Source organism: Mesoplodon bidens, assembly GCF_964165515.1.
Source record: "Mesoplodon bidens genome assembly, chromosome: 19".
In the NCBI taxonomy this organism is placed as follows: domain Eukaryota; kingdom Metazoa; phylum Chordata; class Mammalia; order Artiodactyla; family Ziphiidae; genus Mesoplodon; species Mesoplodon bidens.
The window spans coordinates 24,143,470-24,166,009 of record NC_138179.1 but is presented as its reverse complement, the minus strand read 5'-3'; the positions used below and the strand labels follow the sequence as shown (position 1 = coordinate 24,166,009).

Genomic DNA, 22,540 nt, shown 5'->3' with positions numbered 1-22,540 from the left:
AAGGCCAGTCCTAACCCAGTGAGGCCCGCGGGCCCCCCTCCTGCCCTGCCCCCTTTACCAGACCCCACCTCTTCCTCCTGCAAACACAGGAGTTGGTTTTCAGTCTCCACCATTAAACACACCGGCGCTCCCAAAAGATGCCAGGCTAACGGGGTGGGGAAGTGGGGAGGGGCACGGTCCACAGTGCGATTCTAGGTGCTAGAGAAATGATTGCTGCCATTTCTGCCTACGGAGCTCCTGTCCAGACACAAATGTGTGGGAGAGTGGAGCTGGATCCCCCTTCCCCTCCAGTGACTAAGGTTTTGCTACTGCTTTGGCTGGATGGGCTGCCTCTCACTGCTCAGGACACCTGTGAACCAAGGCATCTCAAGGCAGAGGAGAGAAGGAACAGGACTGGGGAAGGAGCTAGGAGAGGCCTGCCGCAAACAAGAAGTTTCTCAACAACAAACAAGAAGTTTCTCCACAACTTCTTTCTATCTTTAAAATCCGTATGAATGTTGCCATTTTATTCCACAATACATTTGTGCTTGTTCACTACTTTAAAGATGTTCCCAAATCTTCAAATACAATTGGCGTCGTTTTACCTGTGGGTTTGCTCTTCCCGGCACAAGGACACGGACCCCAGAGGGCCAGGCAGCCCAGGTGGGAAGGAATTCTCACTGCTGATAGCAGTTCTTTCCCTTGAGGCTCCTCGGCTGATCCTGGGTGGACGTCTGCCAGTTCACCCGGCAGACAACCGGGCAAGCCCAGCCACGTCCAGACATCCCAACTGCACATCAGGAAGCACCACTCTTGTCCAGGCTCCGTGTTTCCACCTGAGAAAGCTGAGGCCCCAGCATGCTAAGTGACTCAGCCAAGGCCACACCACCTGTTACTGACAGAGCCTGAACACGCATTTTCTGACTCCTGACCTACTGCTCTTTCTGCCATCCCATTCTTCCTCTCTAGGTGAGGACAAAGGACTGGCAGTGAAACAAGGACCGTCTCAAGGATGAGCACCTGGTCAGCAAGCCAGGTGCATCAGACTGAGTTCAAGGGAACTGTTCTGTGCCTCTCCTATAAAATGGGAATGTTACTGCCAGCAGTATACACTCCAGAGGATTGTTTGAGACATGCGCTGGGGAACAGACATAAGGGCTTCGGAAAAGTATGAACAAACTGGGGGGGTGGCTCTTGATCCCGTGCTGGGGAGGCTTGGCTGAGGCTTTGTTCCCTCCACATGTGTCCTTCCTCTCGGCCTGTCTGCAGCAGCCCAGCACACACATGGGCTGAAGTGTGGGAAGCTGACCCTGAAGTAGTGATGGCCAGCCTGCCACATGGACCACATCCCCCCATCGCACCTCCAAAGCCGACAGAAGGCGTCACTCAAGGCTCATGTGACTGGGCCGCTGGTCCCGCCGTGGCCTCCACCCAGGGCCACAGGCACCACCACCAACCCACTGAAGCTGGTTCCCAACAGGAAAATCACTCATCGTTCTTATCACCTACAGTTTATATGAGCCAGTTGTCAGGGGTCAATTACACGGGTGAACTAAGACCAGCCACCACGAGGGATGGACGCCTACAACTCACGTGCCCCACACCCTGTGCCATAAGCGATTCAGACTGGAAAGAGCCCCGATTAATAACAAGCTTACTAATCAATGTCATTCTGCATGAAATCTATACTACTTAATACTATAATCTATAATATTTCCACTGTCCTTCATCCTAAATCCCTCTTGGCCTACTTGACTGGGTGAAGGTCTTCATGCTTTTCATATATAACTTTTTAAATGAGTTTGGTAGGTCTGGTACTGAACAGAAAAAAAAAAAAACCCAAACAACCCTGTTTCCCCATAAAGCAATAAGCTTACAAAGAGAACTCAGAGAAGGTCTAGAGATGGAATTTAAAGTGTGAAAGCAAAAAAGGGTAAATGAAGAGGAGGATTGCTTGGAATGGGCAGTTAAATGCTTCCAACCTGAACCAAACAAGCTAGTGGAGTGGCCTGAGGCTGTGTGCTTGTTACTTACCTCATCCACAGACAGATCCAGCTCTGTGTTATAAATAGCTTTACACTTGAAGAGTTTTTTGAATGTGCTGGACGAGAGCAGATGGGAGGGGGTGGAAGTGAGGGAAGTAGAAAGGGAACCAGACGAGAAATTCAGAGTCCTACCCGCCCGCCCACTACCACCACACACACTTCCAATGCCCTGAATCTTGGAGGTGGGGTAAGAGTCGCACAAGAGACAGCCACAAATGGTACTCCAGCAATGGAGCTTTCATTTGGAGTGTAGTCTAGGAGTGAGCATAATGTAAAACACCACAGTTTGATGGTAAACCCCCCAAAGTAGAAAGTTAATAGCTGATTTGACCCTCATGCAAAGTGCAATGCAAAGTTTCCCCTCATTATTGCAAACACACACACACTCACACTAACACTCACACTCACCTGTGGTCCCTCTCCCCTGGCTGGTGACCCTCCACCTGTCTCTACCTTCAGCTGAGGTAAAGACAGCTTTGGACTAGAAGTCAGACCTGGGTTCTAGTTTTAACTCTGCAACTTGCTGGCCAAATGACTTTGTCACTAAACCTCCCTTGGAGACTCCAATTTCATCTGTAAAATGGGCTCTTGTAACCATCAAGTGAGATACATACAGGAATAGCCAAAGAGGAAGGCAAAGAAGCACATGAAAAATGTTCAACATCATTATCCATTAATAGGCAAATTAAACTCACAATGAAATATCCCTACGCACATATTCAGGTAACTAAAATTTAAAAGATTGACCTCACCAAATTCTGGCAAGGATGTGGCATAACTGTAACTCTCATGCATTGCTGATGGGAATGTAAAATGGTGTAACCACTTTGGAAAACAGTTTGGCTGCTTCTTAAGTAAAACAAACATCTATCATGTGATCCAGTCATTCTAGTCCTAGGTATTTACCCAAGGGAAAGAATGTATACATCTGTACAAAGACTTGTACACAGATGTTTATAGCAGCTTTATTTGTAATAGTCAAAATTGGAAACAACTGGGGCTTCCCTGGTGGCACAGTGATTAAGAATCCGCCTGCCAATGCAGGGGACACGGGTTCGAGCCCTGGTCCAGGAAGATCCCACATGCTGCAGAGCAACTAAGCCCGTGCGTCACAACTACTGAGCCTGTGCTCTAGAGGCCGCGAGCCACAACTACTGAAGCCCGTGCGCCTAGAGCCAGTGCTCCGCAACAAGAGAAGCCACCGCAATGAGAAGCCCGTGCACTGCAATGAAGAGTAGTCCCTGCTCGCGGCAACCAGAGAAACACCCACGCGCAGCAACGAAGACCCAACGCAGCCAAAAATAAAATAAATAAAATAAAATAAATAAATTTGTTAAAAAAGAAAAAAAATTCTATGATAAAATTGGAAACAACTGAATATCCATCAATCCTTCAACAGGTGAGTAGATACACAAATGGTTGCATATCCATACAATGGACTAGTACTACTCAGCAGTAATGAATTTTTTTTATTGGAATATAATTGCTTTACAATGTTGTGCTAGTTTCTGTTATACAATGAAGTGAATCAGCTATACGTATACCTATATCCCCTCCCTCTTGGACCTCCCTCCCACCCCATCCCCCCATCCCACTCATCTAGGTCGTCACAGAGCACTGAGCTGAGCGTCCTGTGCTCTATAGCATGTTCCCACTAGCTATCTATTTTACACATGGTAGTGTATATATGTCAATCCTAATCTCCCAATTCGTCCCAAGCTCCCTTTCCCCCACTGTGTCTACATGTCTGTTCTCTACCTCTACGTCTTTATTCCTGTCCTGCAAATAGGTTCATCTGTACCATTTTTCTAGATTCCACATATATGCATTAATATACGATATTTGTTTTTCTCTTTCAAGCTTACTTCACTCTGTATGACAGGCTCTAGGTCCATCCGCATCTCTACAAATGACCCAATTTCGTTCCTTTTTATGGCTGAGTAATATTCCATTGTATATATGTACCACAATTCTTTATCCATTCATCAGTAATGAATTACTGATAAAGCCAACGACAAGGATGAATCTCTAGATGATAAGGCTGAGGGAAAGAAGCCTGATGTAGGGACTTCCCTGGTGGCACAGTGGATAAGATTCTACATTCCCGATGCAGGGGGCCCAGGTTCGATCCCTGGTCAGACAACTAGATCCCACATGCATGTCGCAACTAAGAGTTTGCATGCCACAACTAAGGAGCCTGTGTGCTGCAACTAAGGAGCTGGAGAGCCACAACTAAGGAACCTGCGAGCTGCAACTAAGGAGCCCGCAAGCTGCAACTAAGAAGCCCACCTGCCAGAACTAAGAGCTGGTGCAACCAAATAATAAATAAATAAATAAATAACTATTAAAAAAAAAAGCCTGATGTAAAAGAGCACATATTGTATGTTTCCCTCTATATAAAACTCAAGAAAATGAAAACTAAGCTATAGGAACAGAGAACAGTTCCCTGGAGGCAGGGCGGGAGGGAAGGGAGTTGGACAGGGAGAGAGGGATTTCAAAGTTTAGCACAGGGATTAAGAGAGTAGCTGCTTATCTTACTCCCCATTCCAGATTCCATAGCAGATATTACCAACTGACCACAATGCTTTCCTGCATATACAGGCATGTACCACACCCACTGATGTTTGTCCTGAGCCCTTCTCCTTGGGTCTGCCATCAGATGACTGAGACCTTGGGTTAGTCCGTACTTTTGGCATTCATTTCTTCATCCTCTCTGCCAAAAGGTCAAATTTATCTGCCCAAAGGCTCAGTCCAGCTTGGGAAATGTATGGGAAATATACCACTTCCCCCATCTTGCTCACCTCCCCTTGCTGTAGCTGCTTTCTGTAGTCCCAGCCTCCTAGAACAAGGGGACTGCCACGGGGGCATGATGGCCACAGTTGACTGCAGGGATAACAAAATTGACACAAGGGCAAAACAGACTGTGGGGGCTGTTTCTGGGGAGACGCAGTACAACTCCTTTGGTGCGCCCCGTGATGGCAGTGATCTCTGTCCATCTGGTTCTTTGATATATTCCAAACACCTAGAACAATGGTCGGCACATAGTAGATACTCAATAAGTACTCACTGAAAGAATGAATGATAAACATTCCAAATTCTTCTTCTTTCTCTTTTTCCCATCAAAAGACCGTTTGTTTTTCCATTGATTTCTAGCTGTTTTTCCACTGAGAGTAGAGATCAATCTAATATCACTTGTTCACAGCCTACTATTGCATTGCAAATGATTTCAGGTCAGAACCTGGCAAATCTGGAGCCACTAGAGGCGTCTTACCTGAAACATTAGGTTGTAGCAGTAGCGGGAGGCAGGAGGGGTTTGAACAGAAAGTATCAGTCCTCTGGGTCCCAGGCAGGTCCATGGATGCCGCACACTGACTTCTGGGGAGAAAGATCCATAGATCTTTGAATTTCGTTAAAGAGTGTTAGTGCTGTGTTTTTGTGATTATGGGTATGACATGAAAATTAAACTACATTAGTGTTGTTTATAGATTTTGGAGAACTAAGATAGGGAGAAAAATTTATGAAAACTCATTTTAGCTGCATAATGCTATTTACCTATTTACATGAGCTACTTACCATTAATGCATAATTACTCTATACACAAAGAAATTGCACATACATTACATCTATGTCAGATGGATCCCGAGGCTTTATTTGAAACACTGTGAAGGATTTGGTCTCCTAAATGGCTTAAGCATTTGCCCGTGACTTTAAGAAGAGTTGCCTTGTGCATTTCAAATCCCAGCCAACATTAGGATCACTTGGGGAAGTTTTAAAAAAAAGCCAATGGGACTTCCCTGGTGGCGCAGTGGTTGAGAGTCCGCCTGCCGATGCAGGGGACACGGGTTTGTGTCCCGGTCCGGGAAGATCCCACATGCCGCGGAGCGGCGGGGCCCGTGAGCCATGGCCGCTGAGCTTGCATGTCCGGAGCCTGTGCTCCGCAACGGGAGAGGCCACAACAGTGAGAGGCAGATACAACTTGGCTACATCTTAGAGGTATTGTGATGAGTGAAAGAAGCCAGTCTGAAAGGTTACAGACTGTGTGACTGTAGAACACGCATGAAAAGACAAATCCAGTGTGATGGAGAAGAGATCAGTGCTTAGCAGGGTTAGAGTTGGGGTGAGGGTGTGGTTTCAAAGGGATAACTCGAGAGAGGGTTTCGGGGTGATGGAACAGCTCTGTATCCTGATGGTGGTGGTGGTTAAACAAATCTACTCATGGGTTAAACGTCATAGAACTGTACTTCCCCCCACCCAGATGTCAACTTTATGTATGTTGATTTACAAAATAAAATAAATTAAAAATACAAGTTCTTTGCATTTTGTATTTCCCAACTCTGCCAAAGGGTCTACACTTGTGGGTCACAGCAAAACTTCTTTGAAACCTCCTTTCTCTCCCATCTATTCACATATTCCAGCTGTTTCTACACCTCCCTCACTCTACACTCGCAAACCTCCCCAGCTGGTGCCAAGGGGGATCAGGGGAATGCGAGTCTCCCCCATTCTTCAAGCTACCCCTCAGTCTTTAACATTGGCAGTAGACATGTCCAATGTCAAGTACAGTTTCACATTCCCCACTCCCAACCATTCTGGCACCCTGAAGCTATTCCGATATGGAAATTCTGGAGCAGGCTACTGTCCCCAGACCTCCCTTCTCTCCCTTTGCTTCCCAGTCTTCATTACAAAGTTCAAAAGAATCCTTCTAGTAAGGGAGGACCTGCAATGACAGTGGGGAGACAAAATGGGCTAGGCCAGCATCCTCCTCAGGTGACAGGGAGGAGGCAGAGTTTGGAAACTCACCTTAAAGTAGCCACATGTGCATCCAAAGTTCTTTTTTTTTTTTTTTTTTTTTTTTTGCGGTATGTGGGCCTCTCACTGTTGGGGCCTCTCCCGTTGCGGAGCACAGGCTCCGGAAGCGCAGGCTCAGCAGCCATGGCTCACGGGCCCAGCCGCTCCGCGGCATGTGGGATCTTCCCGGACCAGGGCACGAACCCGTGTCCCCTGCATTGGCAGGCGGACTCTCAACCACTGCGCCACCAGGGAAGCCCCAAAGGAGTTCTTTGAAATGGCCAAACTGGGAAGCTGTGGACTTGATATAATCACGCTGCTGCCATGGCCCAAAACATTTCTAGAATTTTTAATAGCCTCCAAGCCAGTGTGTGCTGCACAAGGACTCCAACACTAACAATGAAGATTTGAGCCCTTTATATGTATGAATGTATGTTTTAATCCTCACACCAAGTCTTTGAGGTAGGATCCCATTTTAGAGATGAGAAAAATAAGGCACAAAAGTTTAAGTAACTTGATCAAGTTTTCAGGGCTAGCAGTGGCTGTGGTAGAGGCTGGCTTGAACCCAGATGATCAAGCTCCAGAACCCATATTCTTAATGACTAAGCTAGGCCACCTATATGTACTTCAATTTCTTTATTTTGTACAAATTGTTGGATTTTTTTTACCCCAAGTTGTATCGGTCTCTGTTTTCCAACTGAATTTTAGTTATTTCTGAAAAGTAACCTATCCTCCAAAGAAAATTACCTACACAATAAACTCAAAAGAATTTGTTGCAGGCTCTGGAAGTGGCTCCCGAGAAAGTTTCCCAACTGCTTGAGTAATGGCAGACTTCCAGGATGACATATTCTACCAAGTCCCCAGAGTTACATCGCTGGAGCTGGTAAGTTGGTTAAAAATCGCCCACCACACTCCTGTAGAGTCATATCTCAAAGCAAGCCGGCACCTGTGTGGCAAGTGAGGTGTGCAGCTTCCAAAATGCTGCACTCCCTTCCTTCTCAAGGGTACTCAGTGAGCGTGAGACGGCACAGCAAATCCTAACTGCTCTCCCTGCCTCACACGTGGGTGAGTAACAACTTCTGCCCCACCCAGTTTACCCCGGACGAGGAATAATGTTTCTGCCCAATGTCTTGGGTGAGCTCAAGCTTTGGGGTAGGAGTAAGGGGGTGAGCAAAACACAGCTCGGCTATCAGCCCCCCTCTCACGCCCCAGCCTTCAGCTGTGCTCACCTGGAGGCCCTGCCCACCCCCACTCACTTGTTTCCAGGCAAAAGAATGCCTTTCAGATCCAAGGCAACCCTAAAGAGACCCTCCCCCTAGGACAGGGAACACTCAAGGTACCTGGGATGAGGTTGGAAATGGAAATAGAGGCAAGGTGGGGAAACAGCGAGGAGACCTGGAACCCAGATGGAAAAGTGTGAGTCCCCCGGGGAGCTGTTAAAATACACAGATGCCCCGGATCTCACCTCAGGCATTATGAGGTCCAAGCATTAAAACATATTAAAAGTCTCCAAGGTGATTTTAATGTGCAATCAGGGCTAAGAAGCTTCTCTAGGTCACGGGTCAACAAACTTTTTCCATAAAAGGCCAGATATTAAACATTCTAGGCTTTGCAGGCCAGGTATTATCTCATTTTCCCCTTCCCATCTTCCCCCCCTCCCCCCTTCCTCTTCTTCCTCCTCCTCCTCCTCCTCCTCCTCTTATTCTCCTCTTTCTTCAACAAACCCTCTAAAAACACAAAAACTGTCCTGGCCATAGGCAGTACAAAAGCAGGCAGCAGGCTGGATTTAGCCCACAGGCTGCGGCTGGCTGACCCCATCCTAGGTCAATAATTCTCAAACATTAGTTCTTGGACCAGAGATGAGGAAGCAGAGTGTCCTGCTGGTAAACTGGCTCTCATAAACCAAAACCCTCATCTTGCAGCATTTGCCAATTTCCATGGTGTAAATGCTCCCACCATGCCCACTCTCTGACTACCAATGTGATGTCACTGAACCAGAGCTGTGAAGAGACATGCAGAGTCTGCCAGCCAGGACCAGGCAGCTCCAGCCCATCACTTTACCGGCATCGGCTGGGAAGCTGCTTAGCAAAGCACCCCTGGAAATTCTGGCACCAAGTACGGGAAACACTGTCCTTGGTTCTATGAGGTAGCAATCTGCTGATCCAGTCTTTCAACAATGTTTATACAAGGCCCTGTACTAAGCCTTAGGAACGTCCCCACCCTCAAGGAGGCCAGAGTCTAGAAGAGACCTCACAAGCAGGCATTTATGACAACAGACTGTGATAAGTGGGTTCAGATGCTGAGACAGCACAAAGGAGGGGCACCTAACCTGGGAAAATTATCCATGACTTGGAAATAAGACAAAAAGATGACTGTGTGGCCATTTAAAGCTATGCTGGAGCGTTTTCTAAGAAGCCCACTGGAGGGTCACCTGACCTCTATGGGAAAGTATCTTTGCCAAATTCTTGATTAGAGCTCGGGCATAAAATTAGAAGTTAACTCATATAAAACAGGTCAAGAGAGATTTTTTCTTTTCTGTCCAGTAAATAAGTATAGAAATAAAAACTGATACTAGGGGCTTCCCTGGTGGCGCAGTGGTTGAGAGTCCGCCTGCCGATGCAGGGGACACGGGTTCGTGCCCTGGTCCGGGAAGATCCCACATGCCGCGGAGCGGCTGGGCCCGTGAGCCACAACTACTGAGCCTGCGCTTCCGGAGCCTGTGCTCCGCAACGGGAGAGGCCCCAACAGTGAGAGGCCTGTGCACCGCGATGAAGAGTGGACCCCACTCGCCACAACTAGAGAAAGCCCTCACACAGAAACGAAGACCCAACACAGCCAAAGATAAATAAATAAATAAATAAAAATGTGACACCTTTAAAAAAAAAAACTGATACTAATACTTTCTAATTCCAGTATGATTAAGTTCTTTATATACCACAGCTAGGAAGGAAAATAAAGCGAAAAGAACAGGATCACCTTGCCTAGCTCTGGTCCCCTACATTGTGAAACCTTGGCTATTTCCCATAAACCTGCAATATCTCCCTAACAATATCCACTACCCTTGATTTTTACTATGCTGATATCTGAAGATATGCCATGACCTTTAGGATTATGATAATGATCTGAGAAAGCTGGTGTTTTTCACCATGAAAAGGCTAATTTAAACTGGATAACCTTGGTGATTTTGCAGCTTTTTTCTTTAAATGCTCATTGTGTTTTATATTTGGCAAGCCAGCCCTTCTGAAGCCTCATTCCCTGACATCTTTGAAAGTAAACTTTTTCTTTCACTTCCTAAACACTATCATCTCTGAGCCTTTGATGGAAGATAACGCAATGGGTGACTTTTTATTGCCCTGTTGGATATTAACCAGTTTTACACTGAATTGTAAAAAGTGAATTGGTACTTTTATCTCAGCATTCTTTTTTCCACTGACTGCATAAATCCCAATTTTTCATGTCTTTAGTGAACCAGCTATTTTTCTTTCTGTAGATTCCCTCATGTATCAGGTAGCTTCAGCTGTGTAACAAAACCCCAAACTGAATGGCTTCAAACAAGAGCCATCTATTCAGCTCCTGATTCTTCATGTTGGCTGGGAAGTTCTTCTGGTCTGGGATGGCATGAGTAGACTCTACTGGACATGATTATGCACCTGTAGTTAGCTGGCAGGACACCTGGCACCTGAGTGATCTAAAACGTCCTTGCTTACGTGTCAGGGGATTGGCCAGCTAATGACCAGAGCAAGAGGGACAATTGGAACTGTGTCTCCCATCATCCAGCCGGCTAGCCCGAGCTTTTTATAGAGTGGTTGCTGGATTCCAAGAGCAGCAAGTGAGGGCAAGCACCAATATGCAAGTACTTTTCGAGCTCCTGCTTATTCCTCCTTTGTTATTGTGTCATTGGTCAAAGGATGTCACAGGGTGGGAAGGTATAGACACAGGGAGGCGTGGATAAATTGGAGACCTTATTGTAACAATTTATCACACCCCATTCATGAGTCGAATGAAAGTTTGGCACGTGCTAACAACATCGTTAGAGAATTAGGCTCTTACAGGATGAAGAGATGCCCAAGGGGAACCCTGTCAAAAGACAGGGGTCAAAAAAGTGAAGAAGCAGTGAAGGGAAGTGTGCTCCAGGCAAAGGGAATAGTATATGCAAAGTCCTAGAGGTGGGGCTGCAAAGCCTCCTCCAGAAAGCTGCACACTGTGGCTGGAACGAAAGGCAAAGCTAGTCTACCTTGATTTAAAACTTCTAGGTAGGCTATCAATGGCCAGAGCATTTTAATATGAAACTTTAACTGTTTTTGCTTTTGTTACTTATCTCTGCCTTCTGAAAAGAGCTGTATGCCCTGGAAGAAGCGAGATGGTCTTTGGTTGGTTGAGGATCAAGGTGTAATGGGCCATCGTGGTCTACAGTGAAAGAACAAACAGAGGGAAGGCCTTGCCTCTGGGGAAAGGAAGGATTACTCAGAGACTTCAAAGGAGGTTCCAGGAAGAAGGGAAGAGAAGCAGATATTAGAGGGGATTGCCAGAAAGCTGGGTGTGATCCCGGGGAATTTGCCCAAGAAGGAGGAGAGCATGCACTTGGGAAGAGCTGGGGGTGGGGAGAACCTGGCAAAAGACCACTGTGAAGGGCCTTGTTGTAGAATCCAGAGGCTGCACAGGCTCCCAGCCTCCACCGTCTCCACTCAAGCTATTCCTCCTGTGGTGGCCAGTGAGGACTTTGCTTTGACAGCACCCAGCAATTTCCCAGTGACCTCTCACCTTGGTCCCTATCTGAGTACCTCATCCTGGAAAACCCACTCTCTATGTCCCCCAAGCTCCCATAAGCCTAAGAAAAGGACCACTGGGGACCTGGCATGCTAGCGAGACAGTGGATTAAGGGGCATCCCCTTCCTTCTGTATCTATTTTTTAGGGTCTGATGGAGTGAAGTAAGACTGCACTGAATCAGCCAAAGAATCCCAAGCCTTCCCTGCCATGGAAGACTTCACAGGAGTACACTGACCAGCTCAAACACCTAATCTCCTCCCCAGAGGCAATCATTGTGAGTTGTTTCATGTGTGTTATTCCAAAAGCTTTGTGTGTATTTACACCCACTGAGCCTTGACATCCACAACTGTGGATTTCAGATGTGTTCTCAAAGAGTTAAAGAAAGAGGGGAAAAAGCCTAAACAAACAACCTAGGTTCTTATAAGAAAACTGGATGAAAGTCGCTGGGTTGGCTCCCTGAAAGGACTGAGTGATTTTAAGCAAAGTAACCCATACGGGGTTGGGGGGGGTGGGGTCGGTGGATCAGGTTCAAAAACAGCGGGGATGAGCGATGTAGCTTCACACCCAAAGTCGCGCTCTTCCTTAACTGCAGGAAGAAGTGTCAGTCAGCTTCTACAATTACCACCTTGACACCGCCATCCGGCTCTCCTGATCACAGAGAGGAAAAAGAAAGCTAACGTGACTTGCAAGGAATGGGCCCCTGGAAGAAGAAAATGAGATTCTCCCCCTTAAACGCCAGAGGGGAGGGAGGAGCAGAGAAAGCCAGATTGACAGGGGGAGCAGCTCAAAAGCTAATTAAGTCTTCACAGGAGCCAAGCGGGCCTCTCGCTGGTTCACTGCCAGCAAGCAAAGCTTTTCGATGTTGCTCTGAAATCTGGACGGGCAGAGCCAACTCCAGGCCCCAGAATGAGGGCTGGTGTTACAGTTGCCAGAAATTTCAGGAAAGGAGGAAACTAAGAAGAGGCCCCTGGGCAGAATGAAGATCACTACCTAATTGTGCAAAGACAGCGTGAGAACGACATTCAAAATCTTATCTTGAGGGCTTCCCTGGTGGCGCAGTGGTTAGGAATCCACCTGCCAATGCAGGGGACACGGGTTCGATCCCTGGTCCTGGAAGATCCCACATACCGCGGAACAGCTAAGCCCGTGTGCCACAACTGCTGAGCCTGCGCTCTAGAGCCCGTGCTCTGCAGCAAGAGTAGCCACCGCAATGAAGAGTAGCCACCGCAGTGAAGAGTAGCCCCTGCTCATCGCAACTAGAGAAAGCCCGCACACAGCAACGAAGACCCAATGCAGCCAATAAATAAATAAATAAATTTATTTTAAAAATCTTATCTTGATATGTAAATGATTCTGTCAGTAAATAACTGTATTGTAAGCAAAGGGGGCAAAACCCGTCCCCAAATGATACCCTCCCAGTCCACACCATGGATCAGGCACCACCCAGTGTCAGCTCCTGGAATTACAAGCACAGGCATTACGGGATTTGGCTACCTTTGCAAAGCTAAATCACAGAGTAACCATGGTACGCGCCCACAGCTTTTCTTTTACTCTGACCTTGCTGTAATTACACACCCACCTCCTGCCTCACTCTTTTGGTCTCTACAAGGGGCTAACACAAATAATGCTAATAATGTTTCCTTGCATTTGGGTGACCTTTCAGAATCTACAAAGCCCTTTCACATAAATGACCTCAAACCATGGGTAGGAGATAGGCAGGAAGGTGTAATGATCTCTGTCTTACCAAGAAAGAAAATTAAGGACCAGAAAGACAAAATAACCTACTCAAAGTCAAAGATGATTTCACGAGGGAACCAGTGCTGAAACGCACCTCCTCACCCCACCCACACCTCCCACCACTGCTCCGGTCCAATTTCAGAGCTGTTTCCTCTGGTCTCACTACAGCCTCTTGACTCACAGCTCACAGGAGAGTAAAGCAGGGAAGCCCAGGCCTGGCTGCAACCAGAGTCACCTGTGGAGCTTCAGACACACAGCAGGGCCCAGGTTCCATGTCCGGAAATTCTGATTTAACCAGTGTGGGGTAACACTGGGGCTTCGGTATTTTATAAGGCTCTCCGGGTGAGGTAACGTGCAGCCGGGATTGAAAACCACTGTGTTAAGGAAATAAAACAGCGGGAGAGAAAGCCATCATGCTTCAGTCTCAGAGAGCTTACAGCCACTAAAACACCAGACATGCCAGAGACTCCTGAATGTCATGGAGGCAGAATCCAGAGCTGCCCTTCTGATGCCCATCTCCTCAACACACATGGCTACATGCAGACACACAAGCACACAGAGATACAGAGAGACACAGACACACACGGACATACAGTGACACACAGACACAGACACACATGTATGACAACTTGACAATATATCAGGGACACGTTATGCTTTTCTGGATTAGGACTTGCCCTCCTTTCTAAATAATTCATACCCAAACCTAAACAGGGGATTCCCAGGTTCCTACAGCCCCTCCAGGATTATGGGACCCCTTTGCATTTACTGAGATCATCACAGAAATCAGACCTCAGGAAACCCCCAAACTCCAGCCCACTCCCTGCTCTCTCTGCTCAGAGAACCACAACACACACAAAGGTCTCGGGTCAAGCTGTTCATGCCACCAGGAAGAGGCTGCCCCCAGAGCTGTCCACACAGAAAACTGGAACAACTGGATTTCTTGAATTTCAAGCGTCACTTGGGTAAGCCATGCAACATTTTCTGTGCTTGGTGAAGACTGGGTTAAAGTCAAGGCAACAGTGAGATACCCGCCACCCCCTGCACCTGTCCGGCCACCTTGCACACCTGCACAGAAGCCAGTGATGTTGGAGCTGGGGGTGGCTCTGTGTTCAAACGCAGCCTCCACTCCATTCCTGGGGCTAGGAGACAGCACCCTGCTAAGGCTTCAGGTCCCCCGGGCGTGAGTACAGAGCATTCATTCATTCATTCAGTAAATATTTATCAAGCCCTTGCTATGTGCCAGGCTCTGGGTATATAGCAGTGAACCAAACAGACAAAAATCCCTGCCCTCATGGAGGTTCCATTCTAGTTGGATGGACAGACAGAAAACAAGATAAAAAATAATACACACACACATTAGCTAGCATTAATGCTAGGGGAAAATGAGGTAAGAAAAGGGCAGGATGACTGCTGGAATTTCCGATGGATGAGAGAGCAGGTGACAGCTGAGTAAAGCGTGAAGGCAGTGAGAGGGCGGCGTGTGAGTACCTGAGAGAAGACGGGAACAGGAGATGCAAAGGTCCCAAGGTGGCAGCAGGCCTGGGGAGCTCAAGCAATGGTAAGCAGAGGAGTTCAGGAGGAAGAAAGCAAGCAGGTCATTAGGGCCGTGTCTGCCTCGCAAGAGCTTTTTTGGCTTTTACTCTGAGATGGGAGATCTACAGGAGATGAGAAAGGGGAAGTGGAAAGAAAAGAAAAACAAACGGAAGAAGCAAAAATATAAAGAGGTCTGTCTCTGGGAGGAAAGCAAAGGGGAGAGAGCAATGAAACCCCAGTGGGCTTGCTCTTCTCTCCATGGCCACCCTGTCTCCTCTCTGCTCATCCTGGTTGACCAGATGCCTGAACAGGCTCTGCCCATCTCCTACTGCTGCAACGTTCATCACTGCCCCAGAGGCACCTGGTTACATCCAGAGCTGGACCTGTCCCATGGGCTCAACTTTTCTACTGATGGACGGATTCCTGTCTGATGCTGGAAGGAAGGCAAAGATCCCAGGAAGTAAAGGGGCTCAGGGGTCTTTGCTGACCCAGCTGGAGCTCCAAAGGTTGGGGAGACTCTGCCTGGGAGACTGGGTATGAGAGACAAGGAAGGGCTTCACCCCACACCAACCTCTTATCAGGGCGTCACCCAAGCCCCAAGGCACCCATCAGCCCCTTCTCAGGGCCAAGAGAGAATGCGAGATCAGAAAAGTTGCTCCCCATCCATCTATCTCACCCAGAATGGAAGGATAGATTTGGGGCCTGGCCCTCCTGACAGTGTCCCAGGTTTCCTGTCCTTTAATGTCCAGACCTAAACAGTTCTAAGGTCACCCAGGGCAGAATGTAGGTAGGTGGGACCAACCAGTGACTGAGGGCAGCACATCCGACTGAACCAGGGGTAGAAATAGATGCTGCCTCTCAAACTGCCCCACAAAAGCCGGGTCCCCAGTAGACTAGTAGCCTGACCTCTGCTCTTTCCATAGCCCAGCACTGCAGGGGGCCAGCGCCCCACTAAAGCACTCAGTACTGCGGGGCCTCTTCTGTCCTCTGGGGAGAGGGCTTCAAGCCTCCAGCAATCCCCTGACATACACTACATACAAGTTCTAACTCAGAAGAATGGACACTCTGCAAGGACACGTTATAGATGCACCCTGATACCTCTGCAATGATTCCAAAAGTGTGGGCTTTGGAGTTAGCCCAAATGGGGATCCAATCCAGTTCTGCAGCTGTGTGTCTTTGGGAAAGCTACTTGACTACTCTGAGCCTCAGTTTCCCTAGCCTGTAAAGCATGGAAGGTACAGAACTGTTGTGAGGATTACATGATATGTTCTGTATGCACAGTGCCAGGCATCAGAGCCCTGATGTGGCAGAGCCCAGCGTGACGCTGACAGTGGTGCGGGCAGTGAGACTCCTGCAGAGAGGGAGGCTGGTACCACCTGGGCATGCAGCTTTCTCCCTGGCCTTCTCTAGATCCAGCCACGAGAGCTCCTGCCCCACCCATCCCTGCCATGGCGGGGCCACACCTGCATCATGCCCAAGGCACAGCTCGCCCAGATGCAGCATCCCTAGATGAGGAGCCCTCTGTTCTGGAAGGTCACCCTTCCACAGCAGTCCTGCGGCTGAGCCAAAGTGGGCAGAGGAGTCTAACAGGATTAGGTTAATGAGGTCACGGCCAGGGTGGCCTGCCTGTGTCTTAGATGGTTGCATTTTTCAGCTGGTGATTAAGAGGCAGGCTCTGCAGGATTCAGGCTCATTACTATGTAATTGAATCTCCTCCCAGACACCAGCTGAGGGATGGGGAAGTTAAGTACATTTCCCAAGATCAGGAAGCCAGTCAGGCTGCCATCAGAGCTCCATGGGGACAGTTCCGGGACGCTGGAAAGTGTCAGGTCCTCTGGGGACAGCGCTTGAGCAGAGAACTCTTTCTGTCAACTGGTGGCAGCCCCAGCAGCTGCTCTGAGCAAGGACCACAGATGAAGTGCCACCCCCTTCCTCTCAGCATCCATCCTGTACTCAGCGCTGCCCCCGGGCCTCAGGATAAAAGCACGGGTTTCCAGAGGAATCACAGGAAGAACCTCGGAGGTGGGGTAGCTGGACTGGGGTCCTTCAGCCGAGCTGCTGGGGGACTGAGGCTGAGAGGGATGGGGAGGCAGCGTGACTAAGTGGTTAAGGGCGAGGCTCTAAAACCCAAGTCCACCATTTACTAGCTCAGTGACCTTGGGCAGGGTATCAACTTCTGTGTGCCTCAGTTTCCTCATCTGCAAAATGGCAATAATAAAATTACATATCTCATAGGTTTACAGCAAAGATGTAAAAAATAACAGGCATAAAACGCTGTGCAGGTGCTCGTGGCTGGTCTCTCTTGGCTTCTGGGCTCCCAGGGGCTGTGCCAGAGCACAGCTTTTCATGCCTTTCTCAGAACTCAGCAGGAAGAGAGCAGCAGCATTAGGTGCACATGCTTGGGACTCCAGGGGGATGTATAATAAGCCCTCACTATATTCTAGATGCTGAGCTAGGTATCTACTTATAAAGTCTAAAGTGCACTTCATGGCATCCAAGGTAAGTATATGTTATATGGAAACAGGCTCAGAGACTCAGGGAGAAAAGGACCTTGGCCAGGGTCTCACACACCACAGCCAGCAAGTGAGGGGACCGGGGTTTGAACCCAGGTCTGCATGACCCCACTGTTCACGTTCTTACAGAGTGCATCTTGTGATGCTTTAACTGATGGAGGTCGTAAGTTCCAGGAGAGAATCAATAAGAGGGTAGTTGAAGAGGCTCTTATTCCTCCTTGTCAGGGGAGCATAGAGGTCTCAAGATGGGAAAATAAACACTATACATTGATTGCTAATGTGTCATTCATGACTGCATTGCTTTTCCTTCTTTATTCCTTTTTCCATGTTGACCCAGGCATCTATGTCCTTTATAGCACTGTCTGCATCACTCTGTCTGTGGGTAGAGAATAAATTTACAGAGGCATTCCAAAGGGATCATCACAGAGACCTTAAGGCAAGCTGTCTTTGAGGAGTGAAACTCTGGTTTGCAATGGAGTAAGTACAAAAAGCAAAAGGGACTTGCTAATTCCACTATTATTTAACAAGAGGCTTCTCAACCTCAGCACTATTGACATTTTGGGCCAGTGATTCTTTGTTGTGGGGGAATGTCCTGTGTACTGTGGAATGTTTAACAGCATCCCTGGTCTCTAGCTACTAGATGCCCGTAGCACATACAGTCCTTCCCCAACAGGAGTTGTAACAACCAAAAATGTCTCCACACATTGCGAAATGTCCCCTGGGGAAGCAATAATGCCCAAGGCTGAGAACCACCAGGCTAAGTTGTACCTCTGTAGTTACAATTTATATAATATAATGCAATTTATGTAGTAGAACTCTGTAAGTTCTAGCTATGGCAATAAGATAAGAAAATTAAAGTGAGTTAGTTATAAAAGGAAGTTAGTTCACTTACTTATGTAATATAACAAATTTCAAATGGATTGAAGGATTCAGATCTTTTAAAATTCAAAGAATTAAAAGATATAGGAGAATATCTAAACATAGTCTAAATATTAACTTTTAAATCAAAGACAGCATAAATAAAAGATAAAATTCAACGTGACATAGTCTCTCTATATATTAGTATATTAACCATCTATGTTCTATGAGACATATGAAGGATTAATAATCCTACATTAAAAATAAATGTTACATATAGATAATAAAAGACCATTGCCCTTGTAGAGGAAAAACAAAAAGCAAAGAGTATGAACTGGATATGCACAAAAGAAGGAAGGTAAGTAGTCAACAAACTTTAAAATGTCTAATATTTTTTAGTAACCAAAAAAATGTAAATTAAAACAACTGCAATGTACCTTTGCATATACAATTGACAAAAATTGGTTTTAAATAGTAACATCCAGTTGTGGGGAGAATGTGCAGAACTTAGCTCTGCAGACGGGAATTTATGTGGTTTTATCTTTCCAAAGGGAAGTCTGGTGTTAAAACGGGCAGATTTTTGACCCAAACATTTCACTTTCAGAAACGTATCCAGGAAAAAAATCATGATTGTGTACAAAATGCATCATCAAGATTGCTTTTCACAGCAGGAGGCAGTTGGTTGCATCAGTGATGCTATATCCATAAAAGTGAATACTGTGCAGTCTGTTAAAAGGATGCACAGACAGTGTTTTCCAAACTGGCCTTTCCCAATTGCAAAGGGGTTCCCTGAGCTGCTACAGCAGTTGCCTCTGGTCGGGGGGCAAGAGCAGGTGAGACTGAGAGTTTCCCATTCCTATTTCAACCAGTCCACCTCCACTTCTATCTGTTTTACATATTGGGTTTATAGAAAAAGTCCCTCAAAGAATGCATTCCAGAGCTAAAAGAGTTTGCATAATGTTGTTGTAGAATAGCATCCTGGCAGAAAGGGCATGGGTTTGGGGGTCAGACAGATCTCGTTACAGTCTTTGTTCTGCCACTAAACTAGCTGTGTGATCTTGGGCAAGATACCTGATCTCTCTGCTTTGGTTTCCTCATCTGTAAAGTAAGAATAATAATGGTAACTAACTTATCGTCACTATTGTGAGAACTGAGATAATACACGTGAAGTGCACAGATCTCAGCACATAATAAGCAGCAATGAAGGGTAGCTACTATTATATTACATATTATATGTCTAATGAGATGCAAAAATGTTCACAGATACACCGAACAAAGATCATACACAGCATAATCATACACATCAATGTATAATGGGTCACATGTGAGAAAATGTATATATAAACACTAGTGCTAATGTTTGCTGGGAGGTAGAATTACAGGTGGTTTATTTATATTTGTTAAATTAATTCATTCATCTCTTTATTTTTATTTTTGGCTGTGTTGGGTCTTCGTTGCTGCGCGCGGGCTTTCTCTAGTTGCGGTGAGCGGGGGCTACTCTTCATCGCGGTGCACGGGCTTCTCACTGCGGTGGCTTCTCTTATTGCGGAGCACAGGCTCTAGGCGCACAGGCTTCAGTAGTTGTGGCACACAGGCTCAGTAGTTGTGGCTCACAGGTTCTAGAGCGCAGGCTCAGTAGCTGTGGCACACAGGCTTAGTTGCTCCGTGGCATGGGGGATCTTCCCGGACCAGGGCTCAAACCCATGCCCTCTGCATTGGCAAGCGGATTCTTAACCACTGTGCTACCAGGGAAGTCCCTACAGGCGGTTTAGAGTTATACCTTTTTGCTTCCTCTCCCAGAATGTGCTTTTCTAGATTACCAAGACCCTGCATCTCTTTACGTGTAGGAGGGTCATCTGATACTGACTCACATTTCTTTTCACAATGTTCTGACAGTCTAGACGGAGCTAGACTTCACCTTTAGCCTATTTGATAGGTAGGATTTATATCCTCTTCAGGATTCACTCATCTGCTAATTCTGGGCATTTAGGAGATGATACATTGGTGTCAAGATGTGGGGATCATTAAATCCAACTGAGAACTGTCTCATGGGAGCTAGTGGAAGGATGCTATATATAACAGGATGCCAGCATCTCGTAAGCCCCGAGGACAAGTATCTCTGAAATGGGGCAGCGATGAGAGTGCTGATGTGCCAGCCGTTTCTCCTGCCTCTTTTGATATAAATGCTGCTGCTTGTTATGGGATGTCCTGGATATTGCAATAAGAGAGGGCAGAACAGCAAAGAGATTTTAGAACGTGAGAAAGGGCACGGCCTACATAAAACTATCTCAGATTTATCTCTTTGAGCTGTGCTGAGGCCACAGTATCTGACAGCCATCAAGAGGGCAATGAAATGGCCTAAGAATCTCCAAATCAGTACGACCCCTCTCATGTCCACCGCAGGAACACCACAGCTACTGAGGGGAGTGCGTGCATGTCTGTTTTGCAAGGGATTAGGGGGTTGAAAGGATCCAGGTCACAGTGTCCAGGTCTTTTGCCGAACTCTCCAGTAGAGCTCTCTGACAGGATGCACGTGCGCTGTATCTGCACTGTCCAGTGTGGTAGCTACTGGCCATATGTGGGTAGTGAGCATTTGAAATGTGGCTCATGGGACTTTGTGAATGTTTAATGTTATTGAAGTTGACGAATCTATATTTAAATAGCCATGTGTAGCTCACTGGACAGCTCAGCACAGTGGTGAGGAACACAAAGTCTGGGTTCAGATGGCCTGGGTTTGAACTGCAGCTACTCTCACACTGACTGGATGAATTACTTAACCTCACTACACTTATCTGTAAAATGGTGTGACGCTAGCACCCAACTCTCTTCGGAGAATTACATGAGAGTTGCTGTACATACTGTGTGCTCATAAGAGCTCCGGAAGTGTCATGGAAGCTCCTGGGCTGGGTTTCCTCCATCTGCCCCTCCTGACCCTCTCTGCTCTTTCCGCCCCACTCTGTCCTCTGGGAGACTGGCCTTCACGGATAACATCAACAGCTCCCTTGCCCTCTGGCTTCCAGTGGGGTTCAGCCAATGAGAAGCGCTGAAAGGAAGCTGGAGGGTGGAGCAGAGAGAGGTCAGGGTGTTGATCCCCCTTCCCTCCTGTGTGGTCACCATGCTGAGTCCCTTCACTGAAGGCCACGGCCCCTATCAACCCTCTCCAGTTTCTGGTTTCAGCTCCATCTCCTCACCCCTCATGCCCAGAGGTGGTACCGATTTGCTCCTGGCTGCTTCACCAACTCTCTTCACTGGTTTTTCTTCATGCTGCCCACACCTCGGGAAGCAGTCCCTGTAATAAGCTCCTCTCACGATGTAATCATTTCCGGCCAGACCTGCAGGTACCGTTCTTGTTACTCCCATTGTCATCATCTCGCTGTCCCCCACCACTACCACAGGGGGTCTGTAGGTACCTCCTAGGCTTCCCCCACTGAAGGGCTTTCTCTCTTTGATGGACCTCTAAGTCTTATTCATTGGTCTCAGCTGGCTGGACTGTGATCTCTAGAAGTGGGAAGATGATCATCAGTGAAGAGAAAACGTGTTTCCTCTGCAAGAATCCCCAGCCCCAGGAGACAATCAAATCCACTCTGCTAGCAAGCTAAAGCCAGAGACCATTCTAATTGCTGCTTTTCTCTGCTTTGCATGGGAATCGTGAAAGCCTGAATCCATTACCCCCTTTCCAGGGGGAGCCGCACCCTCCTCCACCCCACCAGCCTGCCTGCTGTCATACCCTTGACCACAGCCATCACCCAAGAAAGGCTGGCATTAACTCCGCCTCCCTGAGGAAGAAACACAAGCTCTGTCTCTGCCGACCTCAGGCCTCACTGGCTGGAAAGATGGCCAAGGTCAGGGGTGGGCTGCTGGGGGCTCAGGGTGAGGAACAAGGATGGACTTGAAAAAGATGAGGATGAAAGCTGGCACTGATCCGCTGTGTCAGCAAATATTTACTATCTGACAGGTGCCGGTGCGCCTGTGAGGGCTTGTGCCCACAACTGGCAAAAGAAGTCAACTCTGGTTGATTTAAGGAGAAAAGTAAGATGTAAGGAGAAAAGTAATTCATTGAGGGGCCATCAAGTGGGTGCCAAAATGGCCACGAACCTGGAGAACCAGGTTCTGGAAATGGGCAGCTCACAGGGAGGCTGAGCCAAAATCATGCCAAAGAGCAGGTCACGTGGCTCCTGACACCCAAGTCCCAGGCTCCCCAGCTCGCTTGCTGCCCCTGGGAACCAGATCTTGCAGGTGCCGCCACCCACATGCATCCTCCCCTGTCCCTGCTTCTTTGGGTCACCAGCTCCCGATTCAAATTATCAGGACAGTGAGAC

At 47.5% G+C, this 22,540-nt stretch overlaps 1 protein-coding gene across 1 annotated transcript in view; it reads right to left on the bottom strand.

Annotated features, from left to right (window-relative positions):
- The window catches only part of ADPRM (ADP-ribose/CDP-alcohol diphosphatase, manganese dependent), a 323,254-nt gene that overhangs the window by 246,079 nt on the left and 54,635 nt on the right, over nt 1-22,540 (bottom strand). Inside the window, exon 3 of the transcript XR_014013981.1 lies at nt 5,296-5,399. The gene's annotated coding sequence lies outside the window, so the exon portion shown is untranslated. The remainder of the gene's footprint in view (nt 1-5,295; nt 5,400-22,540) is intronic.